The 21,039-nt window shown below is 35.8% G+C and overlaps 1 long non-coding RNA gene across 1 annotated transcript in view; it reads right to left on the minus strand.

The window, feature by feature from the left end:
* Window positions 1-3,249: 3,249 nt before the first annotated feature.
* LOC109371389 (uncharacterized) overlaps window positions 3,250-21,039 on the minus strand; it is a 38,775-nt gene continuing 20,985 nt past the window's right edge. Inside the window, exon 3 of the long non-coding RNA XR_002121866.1 lies at window positions 3,250-7,566. This is a non-coding gene — a long non-coding RNA (uncharacterized LOC109371389). The remainder of the gene's footprint in view (window positions 7,567-21,039) is intronic.

Raw genomic sequence — 21,039 nt, forward strand, 5'->3', positions numbered from 1 at the left:
TATTATTCTGCCTTCCATCTTACCAGTATTCCTTAGAGAAGAAAAAAAATTAACTGTCCACTACTTCCAGTCACACTGAATATGCCCTGGCCCAACGATAGCATTACATTTTAAAGAACACCTCTGTGCCTCAATTTTGTAATGAGTGAATTGGGAATGGTGTTTACAACTCTAGAGCTCAAGTGAGTTCATTTATGTGTAGAATTGTGCATGAAACACAGTAAGCACTATGTAAGCATTGATTCCTACTTTTATTAATAAAACTAGCATTGTTAATGAGTGATGGGTAAGGTTTTGCTGGGTTTTAACAAACTCATCCACTTAGGTGGGATGGTAATTCCCAGGGAGAGTAAAAAATAGGATATACAGGATCCCCCTCATTCCACTGCGCTCCATGGGCCTTCTCTACCCCTGCGGCTTCCTTTCCATCGCTTTTTGCCTATGTTTACAAGACCTGCGCTTACACCACAGGCAACAAGCTATGAAATGCTTCCCGTTATTGTCTACACTCCGGCTTTTCCAGCTCCTCCTTCTTTCTCAGATAAAGATCCATGAAGTCCATAGATTCTGCAGTTTCGGCCATGGTCCTTGAGAGGATGACTCGGAGGCAAGTCTCGGCTGGCAGAGTGAGGTCTACAGCTCCCTCCACTGGAGTCTGGCCGGAAGCAAGAAGGGTAGGGATCAGTGCATGAGGGACATGGAGGTGTAAAAGGCTGGTAGATACTAGCTCTACTCACAGTTCTCCCCTAGGGCCTGCCAGACCTGGATGGTATAGTAGAAATGAGGAGAGTTCTCTGGAGTCCCTGTGGCTGGTTGACTGCAGCAGGGGGACTGTCAAAAGTAGTGCTTCTTATGAGAGGCTTTAAGATCTGACAGCCGTGGGCACCCACCAACTGTTATAGGTCCTGAGGTTCTCTGAAGAGAGATAGGTCAGAGGGGATGCAAGAGGTAAGATGTGCATTCAGTGCAGCGTTTGAGTTGGCAATTCAATTTGGATCAAGTTGATTTGAGTTTGAGGTGTGGTAGGTGTGGTGGGAGGAGGAACACAGAGAAGAATATAATTAAGAAGTTAATGGAATTCCATGTGAAGTACCTATGTCTTCAGACAGTGGCCAACGATTCTGGTGATGTATCTCATATTATACTCCTTTGGTCCTAAAAATGATATGGCGTTGTCCAACTGTAGGCTTCTCTTGGTGGTCTAATGACATTTGCTTGAATTTACAGTTTGCGTGTTATTCTGGCACATGTGCAAATATCCAGATAAGTTTGTGGGAGAATTACATTGGGAGAAGGGTAATACTATATCAATACACTGGACATACACTGACAAGTTATTTTAAACCCAAAGTTGACTATTTTTCTAATAGATGAAGCAGCCATTTGTCAACCATCTTTTGCAGAACATAATAAGGTCTGCTGCACCATGGAATTTCCTTGTCGTTTGTTAATGTGTAATGGCCAGACACTGCTCTGAATTCTTTAATATATTAATTTAATTTTTAATACATATTCTGCTTTTCTTCAGTTGAGAAAACTTAGGCTCAGAGACGTTGAGTAATTTGGCTCAGGTTTCATAGCAAGTAGTTGGCAAATCTGAGTTGTACTGAGGTCTGGTCTTGGAGCTCTCATGCTTCAACATATTACCCTCCACTGTAAAGTTGGAAATGCATTGGGAGCTTAACAATGGACGGTCTTCAATATTTAACACAATATTGAAAGAACATTTTGTGGGGCTGTGTAGTGTTCAATTTTCTACCACTTTCAAATATTTGAAATGCAAAAAGGACATAGAAGCATTCTTTCTGACTGCTGGGTACCACTTCAACATACAAGATTCTAACAATGGGGCTACAGTAGGAAAACAAAATGTAGACATACACCCTGAGTAGTCTCCTTTTAGCACAAATAGGTTTTCTACTTTTCAATATTTTTTCAACAATATGCCATAAAGTGCTTAAAACCATGAGTATTAATATGAACACAATTTTGATCACCAGTGGTTTTTTTTTTATATCAACTGAATTCAAAGAATGAATGTTTGGTTGGAAGATCTAAGGGAGTGAGCCTTTTGTACCTGTTAGTGACTCTGACTCCATTTATAAGATGTTAGACTATTCTATGTTTCCATTAGGAATTTTTCTATTATTCTAGTAATTGTTCTATTACGAATTCTAAACTTGTGTTATTTTGTATGTATTTTAATATTTAATTTTTATTATTTGTACATTGAGCATCAACACATTTTACAGTTAGCATTCTCTATTAGAGTGTCTAAAGTTACCTATATTATTAAAATATTTTGGTAATCAAAACTCCCTGAAATAGTACGATGGCCAGATACTGCTTTGAGGCTTTATATGTCAGAATACCTGAGTATTGTTTTTGTTTTTTTTTTCTTTTGCAGAATGCAAAATTAATTCTTACAGCCACTTAATCCTAATTTTGAGATATGCCTTTATTCTCTCTTACTTTCTCATTACATCCGTTCTTTACTTTTCCCCCTGCCTCTCTTCCTTCCTCTTCTCTTGCTCCTTCTTTTCCTAATAATTTTAAGTAGAACTACCATCCAAATGCTTAGTTTATAAATCCCCTAACCTTTTGGTGCAATAAGGCGATGAAGCATCCAGGACTTGATTTCCATCCCCACGTCCTCACTCACCTTCTCTTATTCAGGAGTTCCTTCTTTCTACTTCTCTCCCCATGTAAAATTCCAGTTACCCTGAAAAGGCAGATTTATATTCTCTAGAGGTATTTATTAATTTCTCCAACCAAATTGTCTTTCCTCACTTGAATATTTATCACATTTTGCTTACTTTGGTTCTAACCTTACTCCATCATGTAATATGGTCATTCATTTACTTAATTCTTCCAATAGAAGAGATTTATTTATTTTTTATTTTATTTATTTATTTTTAAAAGATTTTTATTGGGGAATTGGGGGAAGGGAAACAGACAAGTTGCTGTCCTTTTGTTCTTCAGTCTAGTTGTGGAGGACGTTGCTTCACTGGCCCAAGTTGGCACCATCATAACGCTCTTCCTGGGCGAGGCAGATCAGTCGCTGGCTTCTGGACGTCCACTCACGCTGGCTGCTGGCTACACACGGTAGCCCATGGCAACCCACTGCCACAGCCACAGGGGCTGCAGCCTACGCTGTCCCTGACAACTCACAGCAGCCCAGCTCCAGGTTGAGCTGTTGTTCAGCATCTTAGCTGTGGAGGGCAGTGTCACTGGTCCTCATATGTGGGATCCAAACCGGGCCCTCTGGCATTCCAAGCCAGCTCTTAACCGACGCGCCACTCAGCTGTCCCAGGAGAAAAACATTTAGAGAAGAGATATGCCATTTAAAACAATTCTGTAATTGCTGCAGCCCCTTTGTAAAATATCTTGTACCACCTAGTCAGTGTCCATGAGATATTTCTTGAAGTCTGTTACACAAAATAAAATTAGGAATCGGTTTCATCCAGAAAATTCAACAAACGTTTTTGCAGAACCACTGCCTTTAGCTTTTTAATCCCCACTATTTTATCTGGTTTACTGGTGCTCCTGGAATCTCTGTAATTGCTGGAATGATGTTCACAGCAGCGTGAGGCCAAAGCACCACAAAGTAGAATGGCCTGCTTCCTAAAAACACAGAATTCAGTCCCCAATATTCAGAATCCTTCCTCCCCAACAAAAGCCAGAGTTGCTGGCCTGGTACTTCTAGTGAATTTCACCATAGTAGATTGACTGTCAACTGCTTGAAGAGTTCATTTATGAACAAAATCTGGGCAAAATGGCAGTAAAAATGACACTTATCTGAGTTATTAAGATTTTTATTTCAAAAAACACACAGAATACTGTATATAACACTTTCTGAGAAAATATGATACTGTAATTAAATGAACTCCATGGTTTTAAACACAATAAGGATGTATAGAATCCTTCCAATGTGATTTTATCCAAACTTTATTTAAACATAGAATGCAATTTAATTGGGAGTAATTTTTCCTTTCACAAAATAAAAGCTCTTTTGCAGGTTTCTGTTTGTTTTATTTAATTAAATTTTACATCCTCAACATATATTACAAGGGCTTAATCATTTAATTTAAGATCTATGTACTATATTTGAATAATTATTTGGGGTGATATGACCCATGAAAAATACATTTTCCAGTCCATAACTAATAAATAGTAAATTAACTTTGACAGAAAAATGAATGGAGCCATTTAAAAGTTTTGTCTCATTCAAGTAGAATACAATCTGAGATTCAAACAGATTCTTCTTTGAAAATTGCAATTGCTTCCCATCCCCCTAAAAAAAAAAAAGAACAAAATGCAGAAACATATACATGATTCATTAATTCTCATTGGATTTAAATTTCTGCCTATAGTAGACTACACTAAACATCGGAGCCTTTTATTTTATTCTGGCTATAATCACATAACCTATTTAAAAATAAAACCTGTTTTAAAATGTTATTTTTTCCTCTTCTTCTTCCATGCACTTTTTGAATCAAATACACCTGGTATATACATGTAAGTGGAAAAATATATCCTTTAAAATTTGTGGTTCTACATAGATACCTCCATTCCTATTAGAAGCATGGATATCCAGGTTTATTCTGGAATCTCTTTCTGTGTTCATTCGTCAACTAAGTGTATAACAATATTTAGCACAGTGTGTATCTTCTTTTTCCTTTTCCTCTGACCCCTGTAAACTCAGTGTTAAGTTTTACTTACGAGCTTCATCCACTTAAAACTTGAGGCCACTACATCTAAAAGAGGTTGACTCAATAACTCAAAGTCACCCACATACATATAAGAAAAAAATTCTGTCTTGTAATGATAACATTTTTATTCAATACTGCAATATGCCATAGAACTTTCTTTCAGTTTAGAAATTTTCTTAAAATAAATAATCTTTATTTGAAGCTGTCATAAAAATGGGAAGAATATCTTCTCTGATTTCAAAACCATCAGTTTTTATAGACGATTTTTCAAACCCCAGGAGAAGTGTACCTGAAGGGCAAGTCCATCAGTATCTTCAGGAAATGAGATGGGAAAACTAAAATTTGATCCATATTTGAACATTTATTATTGGCATCAATAACTCCAATGGACTGAAAACGTAACTACTTATATAATTATAGTTACAAAGCTACATTGAAGTAAAGCTGCATCCCATTATTTCAATTATTGAAGTCTTATAGGCAGGTTGTTTAATTTGTTTCATCCCACCGTCTATTCAACAGCTTTCCACTGCACAGATTGTTAAGAATGATTCACAAACTGTTGCTGCCTTCAGACTATATACTCTAAAAGGTAGCCAAGAACTAACTGTATGTTGTACCGAACATAAAATAATTTGTGGAATTCAGAATATGTTTTTGACACAATGCCTGCCTGCCCATTGTATAAAATTTTGTCAGTTTATGTGAGGATAATATTACCTATAACCACAGATACACAAAATAAAAGTGTGTTATGTAACTTTCTATCAGTAATGCATTTGTTATTGTTTTGAGATTTCTTTTGGTCTAGATTACAGTTCTGCCAAATACCATTTTTTAAAAATTATACTCAGGCAAGTGAATGCTGTGGTACATTTGCAGTTGTAATAATAATTTTCCTGGGAATGTTAAATTACGTCTTAGTTTTATTCAAAAGCTTTTATTTTCAAAGCAATTAAGCTTATTGTTGATTAATTTTTACCATCCAATATTCCTGGAACACTAAAGGAATAAGCTTTACACATAATCTTCCATTATAGCACATTGCTTGAGAGTAGCTATTTGATGTAACAGCATTCAGTTGAGTTTTCAAACCAAAGAACAAAAATTACAGCAATTTCACTTGAAACCCATAAATCCATGCACAGGATTGTGTTCAACAGAATCACTAAATGCTATTTGTTATTCAAAGATGAATGAATCAATAAAAAAAAGAACTGATAAATCATTAGTACTTTAATGCAGCGTGGAGAGAGAAACTAATAAATCATGCATTTCAAGCACTTGTTTTCCTTATGGCATGTTTGAAAACATAAAACATGCAATGATGAGATGCAGGTCAATATGAACGAACAATACCAAAACTGCTCAAAATAGCATTTCATTTTATGTCATAAGTTAAGTGAAACACTAAGAAAAGTACTATTCCGTAATTTCTTTAAACAGAGTCCAACCATGCCATGAGCACCTTACACAATGATCTAGGGAATTATATCCAAATAAATATTTGAAATGTCATAGACATGGGAGTGGAGTAGGTGATGGGACTAATTACATGCATGCTTTGCTTTCAATGAGCTCAATATTATTACAGGTATCAATTCATATTGGAAAGGAACAGATACAGTCATTTACTTTCTCAAGTGTACTTAACTGGTCCATTAAAAATTACAGATACTTATTTTAAAAATGACCCAAAAAAGCAAGAAATCAGCTTTTTATATACAACCTCTGTTAGGTTAGTAATATTGAACTTTAAATGTGTATGGCCTATTGTCTATGAAAAGTGAGACTTTTAATTATAATTAATGGGTAATTCACTCTATCCAGAGTTTTAGTAATCACAAAATTAATCAGAAGAGCCATACATTTTCTCCACAATTAACTATGCATTAAAACATTTCTCTCAGGTGTCTTTTTTTCTGAATCTTTGGTGGGAAACACAGTTTATTAGGCACATAGTTTAAAACATCTATTTGGTTACTGGTGTGGTTATGAATATTTTTCTAGATTCACGTGCAGAAAGGAATAAGGCTTGTCATATGACCACACTTTACTGCCAAGTAACATGTTTTCACTTATTTCTGAAATTAAAACAAAACTAAACAAAACAAAAACCACTTTCTATTTTTCAGCACAAGAAAATTTTATACCTGATATTTAAATTCCACTCAGAAGCACTAAGGTGTCCAATAAAAACTATTTAGATACAGTAAGGTATCATATACAACTATCTAATAAATTCTTTCAATTAAAAGCTTCTCCGCAAGTCATAAGTCAAAGACTATTGATACACTGATTCTAAGGGAAAAGCATAGCAATCTGCGATTATGATCATTGCAGCATTACTGATTAGTGCTTATCGATAATGGCATCACACTGAGAATCACATTTCCCATGATATTTCCTTTTTTTATGTTTCATAGGTTTTTTTTTCACAAGTGAGAAATGGAAATTGGGAGAGGAATGGGTGGGAGACATAAAAATCTATGGGAATGCATGCAACAAAAATATGCAGTATCACTTCATGTAAACTTCTGCTTTCTTCATGCAAAGATGCCTATAAAAACTGAGACAATAAATTTGCTAATAGATGAATTTTACATTAACTCAGTAACAAAAACTGTTAAACCAATTCCATAATTTTGCATGAGCAGGAGACTTGAAATGATTCAAAGATTTCCAGCATAAGTGTTCCATGGCCCAATTATGCTAATTAGATCTCTAAGAATGAAATGATACAGGATTATTCCTTGCTTCGGTTTCTTGTTCTTTTGACGAGGGAGCAGAACAACCCAGTTTTTGGAGGAGGGCCCATCAGCATTGGGGCTTGGTTCTTGTGTGTAATTTTTATCTAGGAAAAAAAAAGAGAATGAGAGTAATCTCCAGGTATAATACCAATTTCTGAGAATCTCTGCTAGGTTAATTAATATTCCATAAGAAACGCCACAAGTATAAAATGTAGTTGCATACTGTCTATTATTTCAAAAATATTTTTAAGAGCGATAAAGGTATGCATTTGAACAATATCCCAAATGCTCAGAATATAAACGAAACATAAAAATTAACTGACATCACATTTTAATCATCATCTTACCTCTAACCTCACTTGTAGTAATACTCCCAAACTCCTTGTTTAGGTTACATGATTATCTTGTGTAATACATCGACCATTAGTTATGTATCATTTATTTAAGGCAGGAAAGGATTCATCGTTATAGTATTCAGAATACCAGTGATAGCCAAACATGAAGATGCACTTGGTATTAAGGCAAGCCTTATTTATCTTGCTAATCAGATTGTTTCTCTCTTTCAACATGAACTGCAAAGGCTTAATTTCAAAACAACCATTAGGATTGAAAGTCACAAGTTAACGTGCATAAAAGGTCAGGAATGATGAACTAGATTTCTAATTTGTTAATTAATTGGTAATAGAATAGAATCAAATATTGAAAAGCCTGCTTAAAACACTTTGAGAGACTGTTCTAAAGCTACTCGTTTTGATTTCTTTGATATAAAACCACGAATCACCTTAAATGAGACAAGCTTAAAGTAGATTATGTCTGCAATTTTCTCTAATTCAAGTCTAAATTAGAGAAGACATTTTGTGAATATATGCTATGCTCAAAGCTAATTGAAAGCAATTATCAAAGTGGCATTTTGTCTGTGACTTTAAGATACATTGTAAGATAATAAATGGTTCTCATTATGTAATAAAAAGGTCACATCTTGCCTTTGGGCTAGTGACGCTAAGAGTTTTTCAAAAGCAATCTGAGACATTTTCTTTAGAGAACTGCGACTAATACAAGAACCATCGCTTATTAAATATCAGTTGTCACCTGCACAGCCCCGCATCAGAGATGAGTGTGTCTTTCAAAAAGAAACACCATCTCATTAAAAGCTGCTAAAATATATCTCTTAAAGTGCATACCTGACATTTTCAAGTTAAAATGAATATCCTTCACTTGTCATTCACTAATAGAAATGAAACAAAAAAAAATGTACATCACGTGGACGGGATCATTAAAATTGGCACTGGGGCTTTTGGGAAATAAAGATTTACTTCACAGTCTAGAAAGACAGAAGTATGTCAAAACCTGGGAAAACGAACAACTTTATTTAACTCTGTTGGAATCAGGTTATTCAGGAAAGGCTCCATGTTCTTCTCTTTACTGTAAAAAGAAATTGCACCTGTAAAAGGCCAGTAGGCTAAACCAGCCCCTAACTCTCTGAATATAGTATTTTATTTTATTATTTTATTTTTATTATCTTATGAACTGGGAATTGATAGCCGGATTGTTAAGATTCCAGAATGCGCGCGCGCGCACACACACACACACACACACACACACACACAGAGAAAGATCTTTACCAGGTTTTCTCTCTTAATAATTCAGTTTTAGATGACACTGTTCCACATGCCATTGATTTTAAGCTCCTCTGAATGCTAGCTTTGTACAGTATCTAATAAGGCATCATTCATTCACTTGTTCATTTCACAAAATTGATTGAGCCCCTACAAAGCTTTAGACACTGTACTAGGAACTTTAAAAATAAAAACAAAAATCAAAAAACAATGCACAATCTCTGTCCTCAGGAAATTATAGTCAAGTAGGAAAGAGAAATTTAACAGGCACATACAATAATGATATTGATGCTGAAATATGATACTGATGCTGAAATAGGAGGCTAAGCAAAAAGGCATTGCTGTTTTTTTTTGTTTTTTTTTTTTTAGATTTTTATTGGGTAATTGGGGGGATGGGAACAGTACTGGGGAATTAGGGGAAGGGGAACAGACAAGTTGCTGTCGTTTTGTTCTTCAATCTAGTTGTGGAGGACACTGCTTCACTGGCCCAAGTTGGCACCATCATTGCGTTCTTCCCTGGCGAGGCAGATCAGTCGCTGGCTTCTGGACGGCCGCTCACTGCGGCTGCTGGCCGCTCACGCTGGCTGCTGGCTACACACGGTAGCCCATGGCAACCCACTGCCACAGGGACTGCAGCCTACGCCGTTGCTGGTGACTCAGGGCAGCCCAGCTCCAGGTTGAGCTGTTGTTCAGCATCTTAGCTGTGGAGGGCAGTGTCACTGGCCCTCATATGTGGGATCCGAACCGGGGCCCTCTGGCATCCCAAGCGAGTTCTTAACCATCGTGCCACTCGGCCGGCCCAAGGCACTGCTGTTTAATGTTGAACATGAAAATAAATCTCTTCACACAAAAATATATTTTTTAAGTGAGTACCTGGGGAAGTAGTTACAACATATCACTTATATGATAACCTTAGATTCAAACAGAACATTAGCAGCTGAAGTAAGAAGGTATACATTTCTGATTTACAGTTGCTGGATTAAATCCTTTACAGGGTACAAGAGTATTTGGACATGTTGGAAAATAAGATCATTAATGCCAAATTATTGACGTTAAGACTTTGGAAGAAATATATCATTGTAGTCATTTATTGGGTTGTCAGAAAAGTCATGATGTATTTTTGCAACGAAAAACACAGAAAAAATACGTCATGACTTTTCCCACAACCCAATATATAAGGTTAGCATCAATTTATGGCAAAGCATAGTCAAAATGCCACAAATTACTGTGTATGAGATTTTGTTTGCTCTTTGTGTTTTTTAGGTAATTGAATTTTGGTCATGGCTATCTTTATGTTGGTAATTCTTTTTTTTTTTTTTGAAAGAAATCACATGTTGGTATGCCTTCGAAAATAGCACAGTATCTCATGCTGTGCTCTTGACACAATGGGACACTTAATCCATGTTACTGAGTTCTAGTTTTCAGTTTCTAAGCAGGACAACAGCCAGTTCTATTTTTAAAATTATCTATAATCTGTCCTCTTAGTTGTTTTATCAGTCCTTGGTCAAAGTACACAATTCTTTCTTTAACCTAACATTATTTCTGTAAAAAAAATAAAATAAATCTACATCTTTTTTGGTCTGTTGTTTATGGAAATGAGAAACAATTGCCTGTGTTTTCATTTTACGGGAGACAGCATGGGGGAAACAACCATTCATGAAACATCTGTTAGGTGTCCAGGCTCTTGCGTACATTATTTCATTGTAAAATTACATGTTTTTTTTTTTTTATTGGAGAAGCAAAAGCTACTCCATCAAGGAAGAGAATATTTCCAGTACTGATGAAGCAATGCTGTGGCAATCACAGAGTCCAGGTGTGGGCTTCAGAAAGCTATAGAGCAAGTGGAACTTCAGGTTCAGGTTGTCGGTGTTGGGAAAACCTTGTTAAGAGCCCTGCGTAATGACTCAGATGCCTGCATTGTAACAAGATTTGGCTCCTACTCTACGATGATCATTATTCTACGTGTTTTACACACTATTCAGATGCTACCTGTTTCATCCATCTCTTTGAGTTGCCCTCAACAAAATCCTATTCCCATAAAATTATTATTACTGAAGAGTGTAGAATGGAAGTATAATTTCATAAACGGGGTAGAAGACAAGGTTTATGTCTCACAGCAGACAGTGAACAGTGTCTATTCCCATCAGACATTTATGTTATCTCCAACGACCTTCTGAAGCCCAACTAAAATGAAGAGAAGAGAGGAGGGTCTTTCCTGACTCATTCTCCAGGCAGATGTGGCCCAACTCATTGGTATTTAATTTCCTAGTTCCCTGTTTCCCAGCATTGAATATTCTCACCACCCTTTATTAAAGAGGATAGTGTTTCTCCTCATCAGGTTATCTGAACACCTTGCTCAACATCCACCTCTACCCACCTAAGGGCTTATTAAAGCACTCTGATTAAAACAGAGGTGGATTTATCCTCCCTTCAAGGAGTTCTCATACCTGCTCCCTAAAGGATACATTTTTTTTTTCATAATTCTATTTTTATATTACCTAATTTTATCCTCTCAACAATATTGGGAGGTAGGTCTCAATATCCTTAATTTATAATATAGGACAAAAATTTAGAGAGGGTCTATAACCTGCATTATACAACTCAAGTTGGTAAGTGCAAGAACTGGGTTTAAGAGCCGAATCAAACCTCCCGAGCACTGCTTGCTAATTCCCACCTCTGTATCTTTGCGCCAGTTATTGCCCTGGAGAACCTTTCCCCTTTTTTTCTGCCAATCAAACTCCGATCTCTGTCCTGTCCATCTCAAATCACACATTATTGTGAAATTTCAAAGCACAAGGATAAAAAGAAGATTCTAAATGCCCTCTAAGAAGAAAAACAGACCACTTACAGAAAAACAAAAATCAGCCTGTTATCAGGCTTCTCAAAAACATTAGTGCTGAAATAAAATAGAGAAACACCTTGAAATCCCAGAGGAAAAGTTAATTTTACCCTAGAATTCTATACTTAGTCAATGTATTGATTAAATGCAAGAGTACAATGAAGACATCTTTAGTCATAAAAAGGATCTAGAGTTTACCTTTTATATGCCCTTTAAAACATATCTGAGGGTGTTCTCTAGCAAAACAAATAACTCAGCTAAGGAAGAGATTCAAAACACACAGGATCCCACCACCGAAACCAAAGCCTGGTGAGGATGTGGAGCAACAAGAATGCTTCTAAATTGCTGTGGGAATGCAAACTGGTACAGCCATTCGAAAACAGTTTGGCAACTTCTTACACAAATCAATCATACTCTTATCATATGATCATACTCCTTAGCATTTATCCAAAGTTGAAAACTTATATCTGTACAAAAACCTGCCCATGGATGTGTGTAGCAGTTTTACTCAAAATTGCCCAACACTGGAAGCCACCAAGATGTTCTTCTGTAGGTGAATGGATAAATCAACTGTGGTAGATCCAGGCAATGAAACATTATTTGGTGCTAAAAAAAAAAAAATCAGCTGTTAAGCCATGACAAGACATGGAAGAAACTTAAATGCATACTAGTAAGTGAAAAATCTGGAAAGGCTAACACTGTATGATTTCAACATATTACATTCTGGAAAAGGCAAAACTATGTAAACAGAAAGATCAGTAGTTACCAGAGGTTATGGGGAAAAGAAACAATGAATAAGTAGAGCACAGAGGATTTTTAAGGCAGTGGAAATATTCTGTATAATATTATACTACTGGCTATGTCATTATACATTTGTCCAAACCAAAGACATAGAAAATACAGCACCAAGAGTGAACCATGATGTAAAATATGGACTTTGGGTGATTATGATATACCAATGTAAGTTCGCTGATTGTATCAACTGTGCCACTCTGGTAGGGGATATTGATAGTGGGAAGCTCTGCATTTGTGGGGGTAGGGGGTATGTGGGAAATCTCTGTACATTCCCTTCAATTTTACTCTGAACCTAACAGTGCTGTAAAAAAATTGTCTATTAAAAAACAAAACAACAAGCAGAGGCTACAACCAGACTCCAAAATATAGATTTGCAATAAACCTGCAGGGAAGGGCTTCTGCTACATAAAGTGGGGAGTGGGGATAATAGATACATTGATATCTTTAAAAAGTGAGTATTATGATAACTTTTCAAAGGAAAAAAACAAAAGATCTAAAAGCTTTAGTGGAGAGAAAATGTGATTGGTGTCAGTGCTTGGCTCTTCAGTTGGTTCATTTTCATAATCTCAATGATTGTATTATATTAATTTAAATTAAATTATTATATCATTTTTTTTAGAAGTAGAATGGCATAATAGTTAAAAATCAGACTGCCTGTGTCCACCACTTCCTATCTGGAGACTTTGAGCAAGTGACTGTGGTTCATTTCTCTCCTCAGTACTGTAGAGGCTTTAATATAGGTCTATTTCATTATTTTCTTATAAAGACTAATAAATCAATGTACACAAAATGCTTAGAATATTACCTGGTACATAAAATCATTTATTACATATTAGCTATTAGTAAGGGAGTTAAATGGAGTAACATAAGAGTGTTAAAAACCACATTTCTATAGCATTAAGTAGAACACACCTAAAACAAATGGGGAAAAAAAAAAAAAGAACAGCAAAGTGTATGTTTACAATTAAGGAGAAAATGATTAGCAGAAACAGCCAAAGGCTGGCTATTTTTCTTGTGATTCTATACATTTTGCTTTGTTTTGTTGTGTTTTCCAATATGCATATATTATTATGGTATAAATGTTAAAAAAATTAATTACAAAAATCCCTCTGCACATAATTGTCTTGTCTTCTAGTGTTTTGGTTTCCTAAAGGTGGTCCACAGACTAGGAGCACTACATCCCTGTTAGAAATGCAGATTCCTCGGTCCCACCCAGACCTGAATCAGATCCTGCTTTATAACAAGAATCTCAGGTGATCAATATGTATGTTTAAATTTGAGAACCCTGATCTATTTGCCATTTACTTCTCTTCGTAAGGCCCAAGACCATAAGAATCTGTTGACTGACTGACTGACTGACTGAACGACCAGCCCTTCTTATGCTCACTCCCAACACATATGACTGAGAGCTAATATTAATGGAAACAAATAACCTAATTTACTCAGCTGTAATTAGCTTTCGTGTCAATCTACTAGATACCAGCTTACTTCAGCTTAGTGCTGGGGATGCCAAGTGGAATGTAGTTTTTTTAAAAAAAACATGATTGAAGTACTAATAGTCTAATGCTGATAACACAGGCAGTAGTAGAATGCGACATGCGCTGTGCTACAGAGATAGTCATAGGGCTCAGTGGGAGCACAGAGCAACGCCATTTCAGTCATGGTGGATGGACAGGACATAATTAAACTTGAGTTGTAGCAACATTACTCTGGAAGCATAGATTAGGGACTGGGTGCCATACAAGAGGCAGGGAGATCAGATGGGAGGTTAATATCATAATCCAGAAAAGACGCAAAATGGATTTTAGTTATGGCAGTGGAAGGTTAGAGAGATATGGCAGATTAGAGAGGCATCAGGGAGGCACAATGTACAAGACGTGGTACTAGTTGATTTGCTGTGTGGGACTTCTATGCTTTTAGCTTTCCTCGTTATGTGTGCACTGATAATTCTTATTGAATGATGTATATTCGGCAGGCGTAGGAACTGGGAAGTTGGTTCACTCAATATTAGGTGTGACATTCTGAAGATGTTCAGTGTCATTTAGATAGGTAGGTAGGTAGGTCTGGTGTTCAGAAAGGAGAATAAGTCTCAAGACAGATTTGGGTGTGATGAACTGATAATAATATCCATTGAGAAGAGATGACTTAAGGACAGTGTGACAAGTCTGACTCGCAGAGGTTGGACTATGTGACTGGGGAACACTGACATTAAAAGGTGAAACACAAGAATGATATTCTATGAACGAATCCAAGTACAAGTAGCCAGAGCGGGAGGAGAAAAAGCAAACAAAAAGAAAATCATCATATAAACATTTCTAATCAATCTTTAGTGTGGCCTATTTCTTTTCTATTAATGAGAGTGAAACCCTCAAATTGCAAGTGTCTAGGCTAGGTATTTTGTTACTATGGTTTGCATATAAATGGTATAAATTACTGAAATGCTTACACTAATTCTAAATCTAGAAATCACTATATCTGAGAGTTATATATTGCAGGATGTTCATATTACTTACAGTTTGGCACACATTTTCTATAAAGGGCTAAGTAGTAAATATTTAGTCTCTATGAGCTATCAGGTCTCTGTAACTACTCAACATTGCCATGGTGGCACAAAAGTATCCATAGACTATGTGTAAATAAATGGGTGTGGCTGTGTTCTAGTAAAACTTATGCATGGAAACTAAAATTTGAATTTCATATAATTTTAACATTATGAAATATTATTCTGATTTTGATTTTTTTCAACCATGTTAAAAAGTAAAAAAAAAAAAAAACACCCAAAACCCTTAACTTTTTGGTAATACAAAACAGGTACCAGTCCAGATTTGGCCCAAAGGGCATATCTTACTGATTCTTGATGTAATTACAGTCATGTACTGAAAATTAAATCTAGAATTATGAAGCATATGGTAGAAGAAACAAATTTTTATTTAAAACTATGATTTAATGGGTCAATAGCTCAAAAATGGGTGAAAGTGCAAATAATTTCACACGGCATATTTTTGCTATACTGAGTGCCACCATTCAGAATTCATTCTGTGAAAATTCTGAATTAGAACAAATACTAGCTCTCCCAAATTTGATAACATGTCAACTGATCAAATTTGGCTTAAATGTATAATCTCTTTACTGCTTTGCACCAGGGTGGGCTTAATAATATTGTAGTTCTTAGAAAGTACCTTGGCAGGTAGCATTTTCCTCTTGAAATAGTCTCCCTGTAGCTAGCCATTATTTTCTGTCTCTACTTCATCTCTTTAAGAGTTTATTATCACTGGATTTATTCAGCTCCCTTAAAACATGAATGGGGTTTTCAGAGCAAAATAAATGCCATAAAATATCCATGGGGAGAGCTTAATTTAGCAATTATCTGGAACATTAAAAGTTACCTAGCTTGATTCTAGAATAAGATTGTCTCCTTCCAATAATGGAAACCGTTTTGAATTCCTGTGTGTAGCTGAGCCATATGACAGTGGGAATAAAGAACACGCTAAATTTTTCAGGTCCATAACTGCCAAAAAGCAAAGCAATGAAACATAACAATTTTCTGAAATCTCTGTGCCAGCATCTTTATGATTCCAACCATTATTTTCTGGAATGATAGTAATTTCCAAGTTTAATGTTAAAGTGTTTGATTTAACATCAAATCCAGAGAAATCATTGAGAAGAATTTACAATAAAGCTTTAAAAAATGGGGTTGAGAGATTTACTTGCTGATGAAATTCATAGGAATTTTAAACATGTATGATAATGAGAATAGAGAAACTTTTTCCTAAAAGTAATGGGCTGTTTGGCCACATTGCAGGGGAAATATTCATACCTGGATTTGAAATCTTTTTAAAGATATAAATTTGGTTCTTCCTTCCAAAGTATTTTATGGTTGTAAGTTGGTTGCCAGGGAAGGCCAACATTTAAAAAAAGCCTTGTTATAATTTCCATGTCTATACATAGAAATTTAATCCACAACTTTAACCCAGTAATTGTTTTTCTTTTCCTAGGCCTCTCCAGATCCTTGGTTATATGGGAAAAAACAAAACAAAACAAAATAAAACAAAAAAAACAGAACAAAACAAAATAATAATAATAAAAAATACTCATCCTGACTATAACCTTAGAATATTCACAATATTCTCTACTTGTGATTCTACTTTCCTTAATAAATAATATTTCATATATTTTTCCTTATGTGACCTTATCATATAGCATAGGGGTTAAGATCATAGACTCGGGATGCGAGGCATTGGCTTGAATGCCAGCTGGGCCACTGCACTGGTCAAAGTATCTCACATTTTGAGCCTCAGTCTCTATTTCCTAAAGGAGGATAATGATACACCTATTTTATAGGAGGACTGAAAGTAACAAATGAGTCTATGCATGTCACATATGTGCTTATTAATCTTACCTACTATTTTTAGTATAATTATGTTTAGTCCAGTGGAGAACACATTTTGCTAATCCCTCTCCTATTTGAGACAACAAGGCTTTCAAGATTCCTTGGGTGACATTGAGAAATGGCATATTATGGCCATCTGCCTTCCCTGAGATGGCTAGGAGCACCTGGTATCATTCTAGCCACATGCCAAGTTCCACTTCTACCCAAAGGAATGACTAGAAAAAAAATATATGTGGGACATTTACTAATGCACAGATAGAATGTATTTTTAATTCTTTCTGACTGACATATTATGAATAAGCATACACTGATTGACATATTATGAAAATAACTTCTTTAATGACCCAAATTCCTAGACTCAGTTATACCCTTGGCTATTCGGGGCATCACAGCACTGATCTTAAAGAACTTCTACCAATGTTAAACTATTTCATGGCAATCTAGTAAACATTTTGACATGCTAATCATAAAAAAATTGCCATTACATGGTGTAATGATAACTGATATTCTCAACAATGTGTCTAGGACATTGATTGGGGAGCATAATGTAGTTGAATTAAATTGTAGAGTGAAAATAACCTACATATTTTCCAGATTCTCCTCTTTCAAGGAATTGTTCCATCATTGATTCAGTTGTTCAAGTCAGAAATCTGGGTCATCCTTGGCACCTTTTCCTTAGGTCTCATAACCCATCTATCAAGTTTATCCCTCACATATTTTTTGTATCTCTTGATAATTCTTTTGTACTTCTGCTACCATCACTCTAAGTCCTGAACAAATGCAGAGGTTTTGTAATTGGTTATCGCCTTCCCTTGCACACCATTCCCCACCCAGAAATGATCTTACTACCTGATCACAGCACTCTCTTGCTTCAAATTTGTTTAGTTCCTCACGCCTCTTACACTAAAGCTGAAAATATTTCCTGTGGGCTTCAAGGCCCTGCATCTGCGATTCACACTAAGTCACCTCCCTTACCCCACACCTCTCTTCCTTCTGTTCCACATCTATCATGTCACCTTTCAGATCCTTGTACACACCATGCCCCTTTCCACCCCATGCTGTTCCCTCTGCATAGGACACTCTTCCCTACCATTATGCCTAGTTATGTGCTCCTCATCCTTTAGTTCTCAGGACTATTTTGAGTTCCCTGGAAAATCTTCTTAGACCCCCTCTGAGAAGGTCAGATTATTTTATTACACCCTGTCATAGTACCACAGCATCACAGTACCACAACATCACAATACCATGAACTTTTTGTTCTGTCTTTATATCATTACTAAAATTTTATATTTTTGACTCTGACTAATGTATACCTGCACTGAGTTCAGAAGTCATGTCCCTTTTTTATTAAATTTATTGGGGTGACATTGGTTAATAAAATTATATAGGTTTTTAAGTGTACAATTCTATAATACATCATCTATTTGATGTATTTGTGTTCACCACTCAAAGTCAAATTTCTTTCCATCACCATTTATTTGACCCCTTTTACCATTTCCTACTTCACTTCCTCCTCTTTCCCACTGGTAACAACTAAACTATTGTCTGTGTCTATATGTTTTGCTTGCTTGATTGTCTTGTTCCTTTGTTGCTTTCAGTTTTATGTCCCACATATCAGTGAAGTCATATGGTTCTCAACTTTTTCTGTCTGACTTATTTAACTTAGAATGAAAATCTCAAGATATTTTTATGTTGTTGCAAATGGCAGTATTTCACCTTTTCTTATGGATGAGTAATATTCCATTGTATATGTACCACATCTTTATCCAATCATCTATCAGGGGACACTTTGGTTGTTTCCATGTCTTGGCCACCATAAGTAATGCTGCAATGAACATAGGGGTGCATCTATATTTATGGATAAATGTTTTCAGATATTTTTGGGTAGATACCCAGAAGAGGGGTTGCTGGGTCATATGGTAATTCTATTCTTAACTTTGTGAGGAAGCTCCATGCTATTTTTCATAGTGGATGTACCAGTTTACATTCCCATCAGCAGTGTATCATTCTTTATATATTGGATCATCGGAAAAGTCATGATGTATTTTGTCTATGTTTTTCAAAGGTCATTTATTTATTTAAAGAACAAAGATCAATCAATGATATATTGCCCATTTTGTTTGATAACCTTTTGCCATCTTTCAGTGAGCTTCATACTTCCTCATTCATAGAAGGACCTGTCTTTATTGGGGAAAAACTGAACAAGGTGCTGATTTACATCCTCATCTGAATTGAACATTATACCACACAAGGAGTTTTGAAGAGAGTGAAACAAGTGGAAGTCTGATGGCACAAGGTCAGGCGAGTATGGTGGGTGTGGCAACACACCCCATCCAAGCTCCAATAATCTTTGACGGGTGATCAAACTTGTGTGTGGTCTTGCGTTGTTATGACAGAACACAACTCCTTTACAATTAACAAGCTCTGGACGTTTCTGGATGATGAATTCATTCAAACTGTCCAATTGCTGACAGTACATATTCAAATTGATTGCTTGGTTCCTTGGTAGGAGCTTGAAAAACACGATACCTTTATAATCCCACCACACTGAGAGCATAACCTTCCTCTGATGAATGTCTGCTTTCAATGTCGTTTGAGGTGAATCATCACATTAGGACCAAGACCGTTTGCGCACCACATTGTTGTAAAGAACCCACTTCTCATTGCCACTTATCAGTCGCTTTAAAAAAGGATTGTTTTCCTCATGTTTAACGAGCATATTGCAGATGTTTATACGTGCCGTCAAATGAGCTTCTTTGAGTTCATGTGGAAACCAAATATAGAGCTTGCTTACGTATCCCAGCTTCTTCAGGTGGTCGTGAATGCTTGAATGATGGGTGTTCAATGTTTCTGCAATCTCTCGTGCCGTGTAATGTGGGTTTGACTTGATCAATGCCTTTATTTTGTCATCATCAACCTCAGTGGGCCTCCCTGACCGAGGAGCATCTTTAAGATCAAAATCACCAGCACGGAATTTTGTGAACCATTTTTTGCACTGATGTTCTTGTAAAACATTGTCACCGTAAACTTTATTCAACTTTTCACAAGTTTGACGCGTGTTCTTCCCTTTATGGAAGTAAAACAGTAAAATATGGCAAAAATACACAGTTTGGTCTTTCATCTTCAACCTGTTGTAAACTCTCCAAACCTCAACCAAATCGCTCGTTTTTGTTTTTTTTTAGGATGAAGCTAGAACTGCCAGTTGTCAAATGACATAGCAATAATATAGATGCAAATGACTCTAGTACTTCCAAAAATGAACTAGTGCCATCTGTTGCAAAGATGAGTCATGACTTTTCCGATGACCCAATAGAAAACCCTAAAGACTCCACCAAAAAAGCTATTAGCAACAATAAACAAATATACTAAAGTTTCAGGACACAAAACCTATGTACAAAAATCCAATGCATTCCTATATACTAAAAATGAAATTTTAGAAAAAGAAATGAAAAAAAAAATGTCTTTTGCAAGTGCAACAAAAAGAATAAAATACCTAGAGATAAACATAACAAAAGATGTGAAAAACTTATACATTGAAAACTATGACATTATTAAAATGAATTGAAGACATAAAGAAATAGAAAGATATTCCATGTAATGTCTTTTTTTTTTGTTTTTGTTTTGTTTTGTTTTACCTTCTTTATAACACTCTAGGACAAATGTTTATGGAATTCCTTCTTGATAAAGGTCACTGTCAGAGACCTTTATCAAGAAGGAATTCCATAAACATTTGTTGAAGGAATTAAAAAGATGAATCATTGGCATTCTTGACTTAGCTTCGATGAAATAGCTGTATTCCTGTCTTAATTTTTATTGATTGATTTGAAAATCATATCTAATAATATCAATTTGTTCATCCCACAGAATCATGTGAATAAAACAATGCAATATGTAAATTAAAAAAATGTGTCTCCTCAAATAAAACATGTGCAACCAT

This window comes from Hipposideros armiger, unplaced genomic scaffold (assembly GCF_001890085.2).
Source record: "Hipposideros armiger isolate ML-2016 unplaced genomic scaffold, ASM189008v1 scaffold_568, whole genome shotgun sequence".
Taxonomy (NCBI): Eukaryota; Metazoa; Chordata; class Mammalia; order Chiroptera; family Hipposideridae; genus Hipposideros; species Hipposideros armiger.